Source organism: Lycorma delicatula, chromosome 6, assembly GCF_047948215.1.
Source record: "Lycorma delicatula isolate Av1 chromosome 6, ASM4794821v1, whole genome shotgun sequence".
NCBI classification, from domain to species: Eukaryota; Metazoa; Arthropoda; class Insecta; order Hemiptera; family Fulgoridae; genus Lycorma; species Lycorma delicatula.
The window spans coordinates 93,018,489-93,039,678 of record NC_134460.1 but is presented as its reverse complement, the minus strand read 5'-3'; the positions used below and the strand labels follow the sequence as shown (position 1 = coordinate 93,039,678).

Sequence of the window (21,190 nt, the reverse complement as noted above, 5' to 3'; positions counted from 1 at the left end):
ACCAAATCCATCAAATTTTACTACTTTAGGTTGAACTGTTATTAAGTATAAAGCAAGACAAACACCAACACACAAAACTTTGTATCCAAAATTTTAATGTTTCTTGAGGACAGGATCCTCAAAACATTGAGAAATGTTAAAAACCAGGGAGAGGGTGGGTATATTTTTTACTAATAGACTTTCAGTCTGTTATATCTTGTAACGTCAGAAAAGTAAAAATGAAACAGGATTACATTAAAAAAAAATCCTGTAGACAAGCCATAACACTAAGACAATAAAAGAAAACCTGGAATGCTGTCAAAAAAACAAAACTGTGTGTACAGTTGTTTACAATGACAATAATACATATAAATTATCATTTTGTAACTGCAATGTATCAGTAAAGCATTCTGGAAATTGAAAGATGTACATACAGATAATTTTTAACAACCTAAGCCATATTTAACAATATGGTTCCTGCAGATCACTGGAATTAAAAGTCGAACACTGGATGCATTTTATTGTATGCTGTTGGCATTTCCTAAGCAACTAATGAAAACAGTTGATGCTACTTAAATAGTTATATTAAACCAAAAACTACAACTTAAATAAAAGAAATTCTTTTTATTCTACTTCTTCATTTTTTGCTACAAACTCAACTGATCGACGATAAATTACTTACTTGTTCAATTGGGGGTATGCTTGTTAAATTCCTTTTTTAATCTAGGATACTGAATGAATATACATATTAAATGGAATCTATTACCTAGATAATAAATGAAGTTCAGAATAGAACACAAAAGCCAACAAATAAAAAGTTAAACTTCATAAGACTAAAGTGAATGAGAATTAGTTAGTTTTCAGGTATCAGGATCAATGTTTTATAAAACAAAGTGAAACATTTTTGAAGAAAAGTAATTAAATGATTAATTTTCAGATAAAATGTTGGAATTAATATTATTATTGTAAAAGCAATTTTAAATGCTGTAAACAATACTTAAACTATATTAAATTAATGAAACTTCTTCTTTCAAAAACCTTTCTCAGAGTAGTTTCCAGCAGCACTTCTGTTAATAAGTCTGTATTTAAAAGTTTAGGAAATTAAATACATAATCTTGTTGTTTACTTTGTAAGGTAAGTACTGCTGATTACATCACTCAGTTACAAAATAGCTGGTGGTTTAAATTACATATTGTAATTTTTGAAAAAAAGTACATATATATATGCCATTTTTGTCAAATGTAATGAGACTGTATTTCATTCTGTACAAATATATTTACATGCTGTGCATAAAGATTTTAGTAGTGATTTATTGTCTTTGAAAGTATGTTGTTTCTATGAGGTGATTTTTTTAATTTTTATGTGTTTCAGTCTGTATACTTCCTTACATTTGTTGATAAATATGTGTTTAATCTGTCCGTCCAGATACTATGTATAATAGATGTATTTTAATTTGCATATTTCTAGATCATTGTTTGTCAACAGTGTTTTGTTAGTCTATTTTATGATCTTGTGTATTTTGTTTGATTTTTTGAAAGACACGATATAACCTTCTTTCTTGAAAATTTTGATGTTTTTTTTTTTTGACTGCTAGTTGATATTCATTATTAGTGTTATATGTTTCCTATTGATAAGTGTATTTTTGATTCTATTAATCACTTTTAGGATGAGTTTCCTTTAAGTTTCCCTTACAATACCGCAATCAGAAACTCCACTCAGTATGCTACTGATAATAAACTCTGATAGGCCTTTGGAAGAACAAATTTCATAACTTTTTAAAGCAAATTGAAGATTTTTAATAATTTTTTTAAAAATATTATCACATTACATATGTCATACATCTTGAAAGAAGCTGATAAAATTCTACCATTATCATAAAAGTAAAAGTACATCATCATGTATTTTTTGTAGAAATGTGTAAAATAATGTTTTACTACATATTAAAAGATTTTCTTCTCTTCACCAAAGATAATGTTTCTTTTTAGTATTATTCACACTCATAAATTTGTGTTTAGAAACTTATCCTTTTCAATTGGATTTCTTTTACAAAGCAATATTTCCTATGAAATTTTTATAAAATTAGAGGTTATTCGATCATTGATAATATAACGATTAACAATTACTTGGGAATCAGTAACAATTAGAACAAAAAAAAAACCCATACATTTTCCAGTCTAACATTCAAATGAGAGTTATGTAGCCAATGATTTTCTAAAATACTATGAATGAACATAAGTAATTCTCCAGTTGGGGTACAAAATAATTCATCAGTTTTCTATGGAACTGATTATCTGAATGGATAATTTATTTACAATGAAGAATGAACATACTCATCATGAATTAAAAGTTTTGTATTGATAAAAATTGAAAAAAAATTCATACCAGTAATAATACATACTTTTGTTTACAGTAATTTAATTAAAGTCTCATCCTTAAGTATTTTTATCAATTAATACCAAACTTAATGCTAAATAATAAAATGTTCTACATATAAGCATAACTTCAAGAAGTAACATTGCATGAGATGAAACAAAAAACAACAATTTTTTAATGGCAAAAAAACTTGAATGAAATTTGAAAGAATTGATTTCAGCAGTGTAAGAAGTAGATGAGCCTGAGATGAAAATCGTTAGGTAGAGAATAGTAGCCTCCTAATATGAACATTTATTATTTTCTTCATCAGCTTTCTTCTTTCACATTTTATAAAAAAAAAAAATAATAAAATTAACATTTTAAGTAAAGCCATTTTTTAAATTTTGATAAGATATTACAATTGTGAAAATACTGTTTCCTTATATTGGGGGAACTTCACTGAAATACTTCATTCTTTTATATTATAAGACAGTATCAAATTCTGTATGTAGATGCAAATTAACACATGTTTACAATATCACAAATTCAAAATGTGGGATTTTTTCTTTAAGACTTAATTCTCATCAAATAAATCTTTATATGTGACATAACTGCAAATCATACTTCAGGTTTTCAGTTTGCTTTTGATCAAAAATAAAAAAAATAACTTCTGACGTGAAATAAATTCCAGTTTTTGGAGACAATCCAAAAACTGTATCGTAACATGACATTTGTTACTTGAAGTGGATATAATATTATTCTTATTAAAACTGGACATTCAATTTTGTTATCAGGTTGAAAATACAAACAAAGAAACAAACACTATTAAACACTATTAAATACAAACACTATGAAATACCCCCTTCAGTCTTCAGTCACAAAAAAGGTTACCTAAAAAATTGTCTCAAAAAATAAAAAATAATTTTCCAATCCTTTAATTTTAAACTTTTACAAGTCAGTGCAAAATTAAAAAATATATATAACCTTAATTTACTTATTTCAAAAACTCAAAATTTAAGGAATTAGAATAATATTATTTTAAAACTTTTAGGACAGTTTGTTTGAAGCCTATCTATTTTTCTTATTTTTTGTTTAATCTTATTTAAAATATGGTATGGTTAGGCCTGAAAAAATTCTCTGTAAAACCAGAATATGTTTATTTATAGCCTAAGTTTTTTCAAATAATTTTTATGTCAAAATACTTGGGATATTAGAATTTTATTTATATATATATATATTACAATTAATATATTTTATTTAATAAATCTCTGGAATATACATGCACATATATATATATATATATATATATATATATATATTATGTAGGTTTGGAATTAAGTTTAGATTGAACAATCCAACACTAACTGTAAGAAAGAAACATGATAAAAAACATATGTCTAGATCTTCAGTCATTTTTTGTTTAAAAAAATTATATGCAGTTGAAAAGTTTTATAAGTTATATGAAAAAATACCTTTACCAATGTGTCAAATATTAAAAATTAAATCCATTGTAATAGAAAGAATGTAATGTAAAATAGTGGAAACTTAATGTATCACTTCTACTGGTAGGCTATGAGCAAGTTGTGATACAAAGAAAGACATAAATAATTGTATATATTAAATTCATGAAAAGTACAATAGCAAATAAAATTCACATATTTTTTTACACGAGAAATCAGTAAAAATAAGAAACATAGATAAATAAAAACCTGAGCATCTTAAGAAGTAAATAACTAATAAGAATTTATTCAAATCTGGCATTACATTTTTTTTATATCTATTAAAACAAATTTAGTTTCCAGTAAATAAAAAAAATGTAAATTAGCCTGTAACCATCATAAGGCATGCGATTCTGACTAAAATATATTATATTATGCCAACATGTAATTCTATTACAATTAAATCCATGGCTGCACTGTCCATAATGTCAATCATTTGGCAGCAATTAAAGAAACTCAAAATACAGTATTATAACAATTAAAAAAACACAAACATTTGTGGCATAATATTGAAAATCATAGGCATCAAATATGAAACCAAAACTGTGCTAATAATTCTTAACAAAAATAACAATTATTAACTGCAACAATTCCTCTTACAATCACTCTAAAAACTGAGAGTTATCTTTTTCAGATAAAAGAAACAAAATTAAGTTCATTTATAATGTCTATATTTTTACATACCTGAGTAAATTTAAATTAATGTTATTTATAAATGGAAAAAACTTTAAACCAGAAAAATCTGATAGGTATACCATTAAAATTCTTTGTTAAGATTTTACAAAATATGTGTAAAAATATACATATTTTTTTACATATGCATTATATTTATATTTTTTTATGTATGTATGTAAAAAATATACATATAAACATTTAATAAACTTCTTTAACTAATAAAGGTTTATTTATTTATTACCTTTATTAGTAGTTCATTTTTTATGGGTAAAAATGTTCATAAGTGTATAGAGGTTATTAGGCAATTACCTAGACTTATGTAAGTCAAATTGAACCCGTAAAACTGAAACATAATAGTTGTCAATCCTAAGGAAACAGATATCAAAATATTTCACTAAAACATAAATCACTACCATTGCTCTAAATTTGTTTGTATTTTTCAGACTGACTGACACTGATAAAATAATTTCACAAGTTACAAACAAATTTTAAATAAAGAATGATTAAATTATAAATGATTTATCTCTAAAATTGAATAATCTCAATTTAAGAAATTTATTTTATATGGTATTATTGAAAAATATTAATCAATAAACCAGCAAAATCATATAAAAGTTATATTTAAAAATGGAATTTTTTTAAACAAAACCTTTTTTTCATAAAATATGTTGTATTATAATACAGGGTGTAAATTCTACACGACAGTAGTGTTTATCAAGTAATTCCTAGATTAGGTTAGCTAAAGTTCTAGGGAGTTAAAATACTTAACAGTCTGTAAACAAAATCATACAAAAAGTAAAATACAGTAATAAAGTCGGTTGGTAATGGTTTTTATAAATCTTCAAGTTTTGTTTGTTTGATAAAACAATTCAAATTTTAAATGAATTTCCCATATATACATATAAGCATCCAAATTAGAGAAATATAAACACAAAATAGGATACAGAATATACAGTTAAAAAAGACATCTGTAAAATGAAATCAGAAAAATAAGTTCTAATGAAATGTTTTCAATTTTTTCTTAAAATTTACACTAACTTAAAGTGAATAAGAGAACAATCACTTTAAGTGACAGTCAAGCGTTTTAATCGCTCATTCATAAATATCAACAAAAAAAATGATCTATCACCGATAATTTTGAATAAATTAATTTGTGGTATCGTACAAAAACCAGTGGAGGTTAGAATGTTACTTCGTAACCAAAATCACACTACTTGTAGTATTAATGCAATTTTACATAAAAAACTAATTTGTTTGAATATAAAAACGGGATTTTAAGTAGCTTCTACGTTATAAAATGAACCCAAAATCCTTTCTTTTTTGTTAGGGAATTCGTGCTCATGTAAATAAACAATCCTAGCATGAATAAACTGTTTATTTAGCCTACATGTAATATTATCAATATTCTATTTTAATATTTCAAAAAAGATAATTGTATTTTAATCCAATACGTATAGTTGGCTTATCGTTTTCGATTATCTATCGTACCTTTTACGAACACCGACGTTTTTTAATAAATGAGCTAATGCCTACATAATACTGGTGTCACTTTCAAATAAATATTCCACTTCATCAGACAACTAACATAGAACGTCAAGTTTGAAACTAAATAAACTTTCTTAAATTTTGTTTACACAAAATTAGAGCTTGTCATGATTCTATAAACACAAAAATTTTAAGTTATTTATAATAATTACGTTCTTGTAACATCGTAAAGTGTTCACTTCAGAACGAAGTTAAAAATACTAATTTTATTCACTGCCAATTGGACGAAGTTAGTAATAGTTAGTTAGGTTATGTATGTGCCGCCAGAACGTCGGGTTGCTCTAATAGCATCACAATTAAAAATATTTTTATATTATCTATGTTTAATTATTATTGTAAATAACATATAGCAATTACACAATCCAATAATTCGATCTTGAACTTGATCAGTTGATTCTATACAATTCTATGCAGGTTCAATTTCAAGGTTACGCAGCCGGCAAGGTTTTCCGCCAAACTTGACTGTTTGAATAGGCTGTAAACTGATCAACAAATTAACACTAAATAATACAATAAATCTGAATAATACTGAGCGATATCCAGCAGTAAGTTTATCTTTAGTTTGATCACTATGGACTATTCCGTAAAACGGGGGAGGGGACATTTCTTTAAAAAGTAAAAACGAAAATAACTTACCAGAGAGATATATATTATCACTACACACAGATAGACCTATCTTATTTCAGCAGCACGCACACTTTGAAGTAGCACTGCACATGAATCGCGAGCTGATGCCAGAGTCGATTCATCGGCCGGCAACATTATTATAGTGTGAACACAAGACTCGCGGATACGTTTGAACGGGCGGGATGCCGCGGATACCTTGCTCCCTAGCCCCCTAGCCCGAGACTAGCTGCCGACCTCATGTCCCCAAGACTCGCTCCCGAGCAGCGTTGCCAAACTGCCAGACAGTCGCGCTTCTCCGCTGGAAAAAAACCCAATCAATATCAAACCGAAATCGTGGAAAGAATGCACTTCAAAACATTGCTACACCTTATTTCTTTACCCCTAACAATTATTAATTCATTTTATGAATTCAGTTATTAGTTAAACAATTAAAACTATTAATTTTATAAAAAATAACGTGTTAAAAATAATAATAAATGGTAATTTTTTGTTCCCATTTTAGCAAATATTTAAAAACAAATCTTAAAAATATTTCTCTAACTTTATTTCTATTTACTAATTTTAATACCTGTCAATGATTGTTTTGAAAGTTTATACTTGACCGTAGTAAAAGTACGTTCAGAACAACTTTATAAATTGGTTCTCATTACCGCCTAGAAGTATTCACAACTTTCATAGCTAATGCACTGTTATATTTTATTGTAATTTTCTAAATAAAAAGTAAGATTAACAATTTTTTTTTAAATTTTATTAAACAAACACAAAGAAAGGAAAATTTATAACAAAATACCACTGAAAAAACACTAAAAAACTTATTTTTTTTTGTATTGCGAATTTCTATTCCTGAAAATAGTCAGTTGCTTAATTTCCACATTTTTATTTATGGACGTTTGCTCTACCTACAATATTTACATAAAAATATAACTATTTTAATTTACGTCTTTGTATTTTTATGACAAACTACGTTTTTAGTTACTAAAGAGAAATACCCTGCAAATTAATAATATTTATAAAACTAGTGAAAGTCTTTTGTTAAGTTCTAAAAATATTATAAAACTTGATTTTACGAGTATATTTGTTTTTTAAATTATTCTGATTTTGGGTAGAAAAAAGAACTGATCTTTTAGGTTATAAGAAATATAATGCGTCTGATTACAAAATACAATTATATAACAATTACATACGACGATTTTTTTTCCATTAAAATTCATAATTCTATTGTAAAGTTGCATTGTCCCGTTTGATAATTTTAAAGTTCATAAGTTCAAAAAAAATTACACAATTCTTTTTTTTATTATATTTATGTGTAGTATTATAATTATTTATCTAAACATTAGTAACAAACTACTAATTGTATAAACATGTTAAATATTAAAAAAAGATTTATATCTTTATTATTACGTGTAACTGCAGTAAGTCTGGCTTAGAAAGAACTATCAAATTGTTAACACTTTGACCTTTATGATACATTTAACTCATGAAAATTATGTTATATGACGTCTATGTTTTTTTCTGACATAAGCAACCTGTTTTTGAAATGTTAAAAAAAACCTTTTGTATAAGAAAGATAATTTTTTCGCACTAAATATCTTATATATCTTCTGAATATGTGATATATTTATTAGCGTATTTGTATGACGGTTATTTTGGAGTAAATTTTGAATTAATATTTTCGTGATTAATTAATTTGCAACAGTTTATAAACAGTGAATCTATAAGAGTTGGGAAAGGCTCTACTTAATTACTATTTTTATTTTACATTTATTTAAAAAAAAATAAATGTAATGTTTTTTAAAAAATAAATAAATCATTCAAGTAATTTCATTTAACATTTCATACAAACAATTTATTCAGATCTAATTACTAAAAATTTTTTATTTCTTACAAAAACAGCACCTTATTTGTTGCTTAGTTCAAAATTATTAAAAGCACATCGAATATATAGTAAATTATGGACGCAATGTTTGCAACATAAATAAATTAAATACTATTTTTCATTTAAGTAATAAAGCAGATAGATTCGAAAAATGATTTTAAAAAGATATCTTATTCATTTTTTTCTCATCAGTCATTTGACTGGTTTCAAATATTTTTCCATTCCTAAGATTGCCTTATTCTTTTAATCTTAACATATTTGCTACAACCGACTTTACCGGTCATTTGCTTTATTTATCAAAAAATATCTTCCATTATAGTTCTTATAATGGAATGGTTCTTCCAGAAATAGGATGCTTTGCTTTATCAAACTCATTCTATTTTGTGGTGAACATAGGCCACATCTCAGAACCTTTTAATTGAAAATTTTGTCCATTACCTAATTTTCTATATTTTTCGGAGTACATATTTCAGTAAAATCACAATATTTAATTTTATATCAATAAACGGGAATAGATCCAGTTTTTATCTTGAAAAAATTAGTGTAGGTACTCTGGAGGTCATTTCCACATTCAGAATTTACGTGTAATAATTATTTCAACCTAAAACAACTATGTAAGTAAACAAGCATAAAATATGAGGTGAATTTGTGAATAAATGATTTTGGATAAAAAAAACAATTATTAAAAGCAGCTGATAATTTGTGTAGTTATTTTAAACTTATACTTTTTTCTATCTCTTTATGAACCGAAACATCTGTAACCAGAAAAAGGAAGCTTCTAGAATTCGGGACAACTTCAGCTGTACGCTAGTTACTCATATCGTATCAACCCGATTAGCCACATAACACCTTACCTTTCTTCTCGACAACCTCTTGTTTCTTTATAATGTTAAAGCACATAGGCTGTTTATCGTAGATTCTACGGTCTATGACCAGATATATACATAAAATTCATTGCCTTAAGACAGAAAGAAGAAGTACCCGTCCAGTAAGGGCTTCAATTTTGGTGACGATTCTTTCAGTAATAGAAAAAAAGCAAATAATTAATTTTTAACAATTAAATTACTTCCAGAGCATCTTTCTAATTAGGTACTCCCTAAATCAGACTAGAATAATTCTATAATAACCATCATATAACTCACCGTTTCAAAACTTGATATATGAAATCACGCCAAATTTTGAAATTTTTCACAACCATTGTACTATGTCTTAAGTGTTAATCATTCTAATTTGAGTATATTCAAACGCATTCTTTCTCGAAAATCTTCCATTTGTTGGCAAACCGAAATAATATGGCAGGCATAATCTTCCCCACCGCAATATAACTTAAGTAAAGTATTATCAAAAAGTATTTTCTTCTTTAACCAATTATTGAATTTCCCATGGCCAGTTAAGGAATAGTCAATGATCTCTCAACTTTAAAACAATCTAAAACGAAAGAAATGAGTTGATACGAAAAAACTTAAAAAATATATTGTTTCCATATATTAACTGCAAATAATCTCGGTAAAATTTTAAAAAAATTACTCAGTTCAAGCAAACGTCTTTAATGGATTAAAAAAAATATTATTCTTAAAATTAAGATACATACAAAGACGCAAACTAGAATAGAATTTTTAAGATGTACGGCTGTAATTAATGAATCTGACGACTTCATTTTCACGGCAAAGTTTATCGACGAAATTCATTTCCTTCGGAACTATTAACATATACGGAAAGGCATATAGGAGAGAATCAAGTACTGCACTAAAGCTGAAAATCTTTCAAGATTTTTTAGAATCCTCTTCTACAGTCCTGCTGTCAATGGTGAGACTTAGCTTCTTTCAATACATCTCACCATTCCTCTTTTGCCGCTCTAATTCTTTTCCGTCCATCAACACTCATTCTCTAAAATCTAATCGTCTGATCCACCCATCTATTCACTGGTCTATTCCCTTAATAAACCTGATAAACCTTAATAAAGCTGATGATTTTTTTTCGGTCGTCAATTCACTGAGCTTAAAATTCCATTATTTTATACAAATCCATCACCTTCACGTAATATTTTTCAATTCCTCAATCGAAAGTCATATTTAAAATCATTTTAATGATCATTAAAACAATTTTATAAGATTTTATTTATATGATTTTTCCATATTAAGACAAAACATTAAGAAATATCCCCTCTATAAAGTGTTTTCCCCATTTAAAAGTTGCATTCTTCATAAGACGTTACAAAAACACTTAAATTAAAAAAAAATAATTGAAACAATTTCTTATCCACATATTACAGTAATTTGCACTGTAATGAAAATATTTTATTACTTCTAAAGTATTAATTAATATTAGATTTACATTAAATTTAAATTAACTTATATTAAAACCCAGCGGGTTGGTCTAGCGATAAAATCTTCGACGCAGCTCAGTTGTTAAACAGCAGACTTTCGAAGTAACAGGTTTTGCGGTTCAAATCCTAAAAAAAGGTAAGTTACTTTTATACGGACTTGAATACTATACAGTGGATATCGGTGTACTTTGATGGTTGGGTTTGAATTAACCTCACGCCTCAGGAACGGTCGGCCTGAGTCTGTACACCTCTTTTACATACCATACATATCATCCTGTAAGCTATGTAAAAAAAGGTTTTTTACATAGCTTAGAATGCTCCAACATGAGCTCCGTTGGTCGCTCTGCAAACATTCAGCCGACAATCGACTTCTGCCCAGGTTCGCTGGATCATCGCAGGCATAACTTTGGCAACAGTAGCGGTGATCCATTGTCTTAAATGTACATTCCTGATTTTTTCATTGTAGACAATGTTTTTTTTTAACGTGTCCCAATAAAAAAAAAGTCAACGGATGTCAAATCTGGGCTTCTCGGATGTCAAAGCACAGGACCAGCCCTACGGATCCAACGATTAATGAATATTTCATTTAGAGCGCGTCGAACGCCTAGGCTAAAGTGTGGGGGCGCACCATTTTGTTGAAACTATACAGCAACGTTACTTTCTTGTTCAATTTGGTCTATCTTGTTTAATGTGGCGCAAACGCTCAACTGCTTTGTCACACTTTTCGGACCGTCCGGGAGACTTTTTCACTTCCACGTTGCCAGATTTCTTAAACTGCTGTTCCTACCGTCTTACCATAAACACGCCGGAAAGTCCGTTGAACAGTTATAACAGATTTATACTCCTCTAATCATAAAACGCACTATTGAACTGTCGCCATTGCACTGACTGACAGTGGCGCAGAGGCGTTGTTCCGTTGTGCGCATCGGCTCAAGGTCACAGCCGGTCACAATTAAAAAAACTTGATAATATCCCGATTATTTTGCAGTTTCAATTAATACATTATCTCAATTACACAGGGAGATATGATTTTTTTTTATTGCTGCAACCTTTTTTGACGACCCGTTCATGTTGCACACTACGTATGCGTAACAAAAGAAAAATGTTATCTTTTACGAGAATTGAAAAAATTAACATCTTACGATTCGGCTTGATGGAAAAAGTTGAATTTAGACTTTATTGCACTATTTTTTTATAAATCAATGGAAAAAAATATTTTCTGTCAACAAAGTTATACTTTTCTGGCATTGGTTATTTATTTATCCTTATACGGTAAAAAAATAATTATACATGAAAAAAGTTAAAAAAAATAAAAAAAATTAATATCTTTTTACTTTTTTCTACTCTCTGATCCCCAAAATCACCTCCCAAGATTTTTTTTTGAGATTTGTCTATGTTCACTATTTTAAGTAGAAGAAATTAAAAAAAAACCACTGAAAAATTTACAACCACTAAAAAGTTACCTAAGGTTTCTTGTTTGCAGGTCAGGGTAAATAATGTCAAAATTTTATTATTATTATTATTTTAGTTTATACTAAAAAAACTAAAAAGTAAAAAAAGTTGTAAAAATTCAAAAAAATCTATATTTTTAATCATTGATCACTCCCCCACCCCAGTATCTTCCCATATATATTTTTGAACCACTTGCACTATTATTCATTAGGAAGATATTAAAAAATTTGATTAAAGTATATTCAAGAAATAAAAGAATAGCTTTGTCGATTTTTGGGGAAGAGGGAAAATATGGGGGAAATATTTTTTTAAAGATAAGATAAACATGCACGCATGTACTGTGCTTAATGTAAGTTGGGGTTACGTTTGCAAAATTTTGAGAAAATTAACTCCAAAAAAACTATCTACCCCACCCTCTGGAGATATTAAACCAAAACTTTTACCAACAAATTGCCCCATATACACGAGTCTCTGTGCTAAATTTCATCAAAATAGATTAATACAGACAAAAGTTATTAAGCTTCAAACTCTTACATACATAGGTAAGAATATTACCCCATTTTTTTGTTTTTTTAGGATTTCTGGGTCATAAAAAATCGATAAATTCAAAAAACCCATACCCCATTTTTTGACTGATTACCACACTTTCCTTCTTACAGCATAACTCTAGAGCTATGATGTCAGGAAAATAAAGAAGTTTTTAAACATATTATTTAAACAGAGCTTTAGGATATTCTAAACAAATCTTGGATTGTCAGATTCAATATGGCGGTCAATTAAAACGATGCTACTTTGACTGTCCAAAAAGCTAGACTTTTTTTACACTAAATTATGTGTTTTTAAAACTTTTTTTCGGTATGTACATAGTTTTAATTAAATGAGATGAGGTTGTGACAAAATGAAAAATTTACATTAAAATTGCTGACAATGTCGATCGGATGGGCGAGAAGGAATGATTACACAATTTGTTCATATAAGTATGTAATACAGTGAAGGAAGTGCACAATTTTGCTGTAGAGTATTATGAAGTGATAGCATTTGTTTCTAATAACGGTCGAGATTTAGGTTTTTATATTATATCGTTATAATGTACAAATACCGTTACAGTATTTACGGGTTATTCTTCTTTAATCAAGAATCCATTGCTAGATACTAGGGGAGGGTAATTTCACATTTATAATTATAGATTCTTCATTGTGCGGAACCTAAAAGTTGAAAATCAATTTTCTTGAATTAAAATAAATATTTCTAAAACTTATTTCGTTAATTTATATAATATTTAGAATACATCTTTTAGTACTTGGTATGTCAGAAGTACATTTATACATTTTATTGAGCAATTGCAAAAAAAAAAAATGTTTGATAGAAAATTATTTTAGTTTTATTAGTTTAAGGTTTTCGACATTTATAATTTAAATTATATTTTGTTATTATTTTTAAATTTAAAATGGTTGTAATTTTATTGTAACATTATTTATTGGAATTTTATTAGCCGCAACAACTGTAACGATTATGTAACTCACACACATGCATTAACACACAACACATTTACTTATTAATTTAATTCAGAATTTAATTTGTTTCTAATTAGTTACATATGCTACATTAATAAACATGTAATACTGCTTAATTAATTTTATTACAGCGTAAATCTATTTTTTATTTATTTATTTTTAAGTATTAAATAATTTAAGACCGAGTTGTGTATACGGAAGAATAGTTTATGCTAACTGTATTAACTAGTACAGAATTATAACGTAAGTGAGACTTGACTTCAAAGTAAATGAGTTAACCATTTGAAGTGATTACGGCCTTTAGTTAAAAAAATAACTAACAGTGCCAGCATTATTCCTTATATAAAAAAAATCAGGTAAGTCGCTTGCAAAATTTGCACTGTTGCATTTAACCCAATCTATTATAAAATATTTTTAAAAATACTCTATTTAAAGACTATCTAATATTGAATTCTGTGTAAAAAATGAAAAGTTTTAATTTGCTTCTCCCTCACCATTTTTATCTGAAGAAAAATTTAAAAACCCATCATTTTGATATTGATTTTTACTTCCTTGTACCAAGTGAAGGAAGTATTGTGATCGCAAAAAATTTCGATTTTCAGTTTTAAACGGAAATATCCATTACGATATCACTGAATTCATTTTGACTAGTTTCGGCGTGACGTCTGTACGTACGTACGTATGTATCTCCCATAACTCAAAAACGATTAGCTGTAGGATGTTGCAATTTTGGGTTTAGGACTGCTGTAACGTCTAGTTGTGCACCTGCCCTTTTGATTGCAATCGACTGGAGCAAACGTGTCCAAAAAAGCCCAAAATCCAAAAGATTTGTATTTTTTACTTTTTATTAACTGCAGTAATAAGCCCTTATTGAGAGCTTTTCAACGATAATTCATCAGTGGTACTTATTTTCGCTGGTTCCAGAATTATAGCCAAATAAAATTTTAAATATGAACTATTTGGATCTTACAAGGAGATGGCACATTGGTTCAAATACGACTCGATCTCCTTTTATTTTAATTTTTTTTTTAAATTCAAATATGTTTGATTTATTAATAATTATTAACCTCTGATTGTAAAAAAGTATTACAATAAATAATAATTAAATAAATAAAAAATTTTAAATTACATTATTACTAATAATTTTCAAAAGTTACCAGAAAAGATTTCATCAAAACGCAGTTATATCGAAATATTTGTCATAAATAAATGGAAAATATTCCTCTCCTTTGTCCAAATCCCTAAATTAAATAATTTTACGTGGTGGAGAAGTAACAATATTTAGTTAAAATTTTATGGATAGCTAGCATAATAGTAAATACGTAGTAACAATTAAAAAAAGTAGTAAAAGTTAAAAAAAAAACTTAGATATTTTTGTACTTTCCTGGCATATGAATAGAAATTGAAATATACTTTTTTGATAGCGATAAATTTCAAAATTATTATATTTTGCACTTATCTATACACAGATTTCCCGTAAACTAATGGAAAATAATAATAATAAACGCATATTCTAGATTATTTCTTCAAAAAATAGTCATAGAATTAAATAATAATATCCCTGTCCGGATATTCAACTCTTTATATGTTTTTTACTTTAAAATTTTGAAAAATTGAAAGCTCTGAAAAATTTAGATTAAATGTTTGGTTTGAGAGTAGGGAATGGGTAAGAAATAAAAAAAAAATTTTCTAGATTATTGCTATTACGAAAATATATCCATGTACCATGCGCATCATTTTGTCTGAAATGACGTTTGCAAAAATAGCCTACGCGTAGTACATGGATTTTAAGTTTTCACATTGTTGATGATGTAATCATTAAACTTACACATATTAATTAATCAATTCATACAGAATTGTAATACAGATTGCTTTGTTTTGATTACGAATCTATCTTTTTCTGTTTAGCCTCCGGAACCACCGCAAGGTATTACTTCAGAGGATGATATGTATAAATGTAAGTAAATGAAGTGTAGTCTTCTTGTACAGTCTCAGGTTAACCACGCCTGAGATGTGTGGTTAATTAAAACCCAACCACCAAAGAACACGTTGTGTTTTCACGCACGAGGTGGACAGACTTGATGACTGCATGATGAGTCACGGCGCAGTAAACGTAGACAATGTAATAAGTGTGATGTTGGCTGACAGAGATGCTTGGACGAGAGTGACGACTGCGATGTCAGCCATAATTAGAAATTAGGCAGTGGAGGAGAGGGGCTGGCAGACTGGAAGACTGCAGTTGTCCTGAAGCGGAAAGACCGATGCCGGACGGCTATGGGCGGCCAGCCTTAGGGGGTGGGCGCCGGAGGCTCCTCGGAGTCGTCGTTCGCCGATGATCTCCTGGGGACGTCGCTCTGGTTATTCTAATTGGGTGAAAAGAGCGTCCGGGTGGTTGCGCAGGGGCTGTGTACATACCGTGTGGATTAGGTCTGTCCCCAGCGTGACTAGAGGGGGAGGTTTTTTAGCGGGTGAGAGTTCCGCACTTGCCATCAGAGCGGGCCTGGCGGTGGCTGGTAACGCTTTTTCCTCCTCCTACGGAAAAAAAACCACCAGAGAAGACGACCTATTAGTCAAATTCGTATAAAAGTAATTGCCTTTACTAGAATTTGAACCTTAGAACTCTCGATTTCGAAATCAGCTAATCTGTGATGACCGGTTCACCACTAGACCAACTCGGTGGGTTTTAACTACGAACCTACATTCAGTGAAATAAAATTATTTAATTAAAACAAAGAAAACTTGGCTATGAGTAATTACCGTTATTAGAAAATTAAATTTTTATCTTTGACGTGGCGCCAGACTTATCGGAAGCTGCCTTTTGTATTTTTCTTACAGGTTCTATTTCATACGAGAAGATTTTTATCGATCATTTTATAGTCATTTTGTGATAGTTTTCTTTGTGACAACAACTGTTCAGTACATAAAAGGTTTGTGTTCAGTAGAACTAAAGAATAAGAGAGAAAAAAACACTGAGTTCTTTTGCTGTTGCAGAAAAGTTATGAGATATTACTTACGCAAAGTAGTACGGAAATCATGCTACTGGCAGAAAATTTGATATAGCAAAATCCTGCATTCATGAGTGGCGAAATAAAGAAAACGATTTTTTCGTAATCAATAAACACGAGAAACGCGAAATATCCGGAAATAGAAGAAAAAATTTCAAATGGAATTAACTTCGGTTTGGATATGTGATTTCTGTAAAAAAATTTCGAATCAGAGTCCTGGAAATCACCGATGGATTAAATAAAGGTAGGGATAAATTTAAAGCTAATCTTAACTGGGAACACCTATTTCTTTGCCGACATAGTTTTATGTATCGAATAAGGACGACGGTAGCACAACGGCTACCAGAAGCACAGAAGATAAACAGACAAAGTTATGTCATAAATTTACGAAAAACAATTATTCCCTAGATAAAATTGAGAATTTGATCTGATGTCTTCCGAAATTCCATTCGTTACAAGAAATGTAAGTACAAAGGGTGTTCAGATACGAATTGCCGGTTACGACAAACAACGTTCCTCAGTAATATTATTATACTTTCGGACAGAAGAGATTAAACCCCATATGTAATTTTTAAAAGAAAACATTTATTGAAAGATGAAAAATCTCGACTTTATATTGTCGTAAGAACACAAGAAAAGGTGGAAATGAATAATAATAAATTAGTACTAGAGGACTGGGATTAAATGCGTCTGGAAGCGTTGATGAATTTGAGAAAAATAAAAATAAAAAACAGTCTACAAACTTGATGGCCAGCACGAGACTGTATCATCAAGTAAAATTAAGAAACCGTCCGTGATACATATTTTTGAGTGAATTATTGCGGTTTGGTCAGAAATATCGGATGATTTGATTAAAAAATCGTTCAAGAAATGTTAAATTTTGAATGCTCTCGATGGAAGTCAGGACGATAATTGTTTGGTTAATCGATAACGAAGATAATTCCAGTCCTACAGATGACGAAAATTCTAGCACTGATGAAATCAGTAATTACATGAGTAATTACGAGTAATACCTATTATAATTTCTATGCTTTTAATTAAATATTTACAGTATTCATTGATTTACCGACGTTATGCAAATAACAAATACTGCTGTACGTTCAGTCTTCTATGGTGATTTTATTAATAAAATGCAAAAAGTAACAACATTTCTTTCCTATTTTTTCAATTTTCCAAACCTTGTTGCGTGTCTTAAATGGATGCGCGTGGAAAATGGGTGTATACGGTAATAGTATTCCACTAAACCCTTTCCCCAAGTTTTATCTGGGTCGATAAAGTGGATATTCATGGGTCCCCATCCTAATTTCTGATTCTTTTGAATTGATCTTTTGTTTGCTTTGGAGGTAGGGAAGATTTTTTTTAAGATTTTAATTATTACTAATAATCTTCAAAAAATTCCAGACGTTTCCTCAAAATGCTACTACTTCGAAATAATAGTCATAATTAAAAAGGAAGTAATCCAGACTTTTGTCCAATTTTCATAAAAATTCAGTTTCAGCATCGGTCAAATCTACGTAAGATTAAACCATATTCAATCAAATTAAATTTACATAGGAGTCACGATATTAAAATTTCATGATTATATATGTTCACTCGTACTAAGCGTATAACAAAATACAATAACGTTTCCTCACGTTTTAGGAATGGTAGGTCTGAGTCTGTTCAAGACTATACGTTTACCGGTACATCATACAGATATTGATGAATCGTTAATGACTTTAAAGATGGACTATCTTGGACTAAGATGGACTATAAATAAAATTAAAAAATATATAAAGATCTATTATAAAAATTATCATTCATTTTTTATTTAAAATATTACCAACATAAATTTTCAACTAGTTCAGGTCCACTTCTTTTTTGGTACATTCAGTCATAAGAATCTTATTTATTGCTTCCTTTTTTTAAATAAGCTAATTAATTCCTTGAAGTTTTTATATACTACATTTCACTTTTATAGATACTTCATTAAAAAAAATTTAATAAACTTAAGTTACTGCGTAGAGTATAAATAAAATTTCTTGGTAACTGTATTACCAAAGATTTAGAAAAAAACGATGAAACAAAAGATTTGTGTATAAATGTCTCGAACAATGTTACTCAATAGAAAAATGTATTTGTTGTAAATCTTAATCTTCCGTTTGATGTAAGATGCATCTTTCTTTTTTTTTTAAAAATTTAATATATTCTACAATGTAGAATGTGAACTCTAGAATTAAAGCCCGTGAACTGCTTCAAGGCCTTTAAAATGTGGACATTGATGCATATCAATGTCCACATTTTAAAGGCCTTTAAAGGTCATTTTATTCATGAAATCTTTAGATATGTATCTCAAGATTTCATGAATAAAATGACATGATATTCCATAAGAAAATAATTTTATAAATGAAGAGATATTCAGATGCACGAGTATATACAAAAAATTGATAGCTATCAAGAAAAGCTACCAAACTTGGTAAGGTTCATAGAGTAGATAAATATGAATCTCTTAGGCTCATTTTAGAAAGAATATTGTGATAAGGCGAGGATCGAATAAAAAGCCTGATTGAAGAATTTACAGAATTGGAGAAATATGAACAAGCTATTGTCCTAAGAGTGATTCAAAATAGAGCGCAAATTTATAGGATTGTAACAAGTAATCTTCAATAATTGAAACGGCACATTAAGATAAAAATAACCCAATACTGATTACAGTAATATAAACTTATCCCAGCCAAGGAATAAGATAATGTGATCTTTCTAAAATACTATTTTATTAAATTAAAACAAATTTTCTTACATAAGTCGATCTAATATAGTGGAAATGTGTGTTATATATATATATATATATATATATATATATATATATATATATAATTAATGTGATAAATCTTTTATCCGTAATAACAGGTTGTGGGTAACAAACTGATTTGAATGAAATTTCAATTCTTATTCTCAGAGTCGAAAGAATAGAATTGTTGAAGTGATATAAAAGTTATTATACCAAAGTTTCACATATTTCTTCAGTTTTTGAGATTATTTTTAACTTGTAATTCAAAATTGTAGTTTTTTGATCGCTTTAATTACTTAGAATTAAGATATCTACATTACTTGTCTATCTACTTAAATCTGTACTAAGAAGTCTACAAAGTTTCCCAGTCATCTCCAAATTTATACAATTATATAGCTGCTTATTTTTATAGAAAACTAAAAGATGTGAATAGATTTTAAATAGTTGTCTATTTAACAAATTTATTTAATATTTAATAGATTAGCAGACCGGGTTGGTGTAGTAGTTAAGTCGTCGTCACAAATCAGTTGTTTAACTGCTGATTTTCGAAGTCGAAAGTTCTGAGGTTCAAATTCTAGTAAATGTTAGATGCTTTTATACGGATTTGAGTACTAAACAATGGATACCGGTGTACTATGATGGTTGGGGTTCAATTAACCAAACTTCTCAGGATTGGTCTGGCTGAGCCTGTACAAGACTAACCTCATTTACATGTCATACATATCATCTCATTGGGCCGAAGGGAAGGGAGTTGGTTGTTGTTCACTATTTGAACATATTGCAACGTACACATTAGGAATATAAAAAAAAATTTATGGATTGTGATTAATAATAAGGAATAATATTTAATTAAAAGAAATACTTATTTTGAAATTATATAAAATACATTATTTAAAAATTCGACACATTGAAATAACTATTACTCCGAGATAATATAAGCCTTAAAATATCACTAAGGAAATTAAAATAATATATCTACATTTAAAAATATAACCTGTGTTAAAAAAAATCAAGGTTTCTTTAAGAAAGTATTGATGTAACCTCCTTCTTATGAGCAAGAAAAGGCAATATTTTCATATAATCCCTGAAAGAGAACTTTTTATCCGGGGTGAACGGCCTTTAAAGTGGCTTAAATATGAGGTAGCTAAAGCGTAATGTGCCTCATTCTTGTTACACACCATAATAAAGTTAAAACTTTTTAACGTAAAGATTGTGCTCATTAGGTATATAAAAAATTTAAAATAAAAATAAAGTTTTTGTACGGTTTGTCAATTAATTTTCTCATCCACTGATATCTACTAAATGCTGGAGATCTTTGATAACGACTTAGGATATTAAACATTTTGTAGCTTCTTAAAGTGTTTATATTTTAATTAGGTTATCTATAAAATTATTAAAATTAAGCAACTATAACCACGTTAAGCTGATCGCAATAACTATGGAATGATATGAAATACCAGCTGTTTACAAAATTACATCCTAATTTTCTCAACAAAGAAAAAAAAAAGAAAAACCTCTTATAGTACTAATAAAAATATAATGTTTATCGCAAATATTTTTTGTATAAAGA

At 28.5% G+C, this 21,190-nt stretch overlaps 1 protein-coding gene across 2 annotated transcripts in view; it reads right to left on the bottom strand.

The window, feature by feature from the left end:
* The window catches only part of jim (zinc finger protein jim), a 103,284-nt gene extending 96,403 nt beyond the window's left edge, over window positions 1-6,881 (bottom strand). The window contains exon 1 of one of the 2 annotated variants that reach the window (XM_075368103.1): window positions 6,687-6,881. The gene's annotated coding sequence lies outside the window, so the exon portion shown is untranslated. Of the gene's footprint in view, window positions 1-5,993; window positions 6,381-6,686 lie in introns of those variants that run through there. The other variant, XM_075368104.1, reaches the window with a different exon arrangement.
* Between the last annotated feature and the right edge of the window lie 14,309 nt (window positions 6,882-21,190).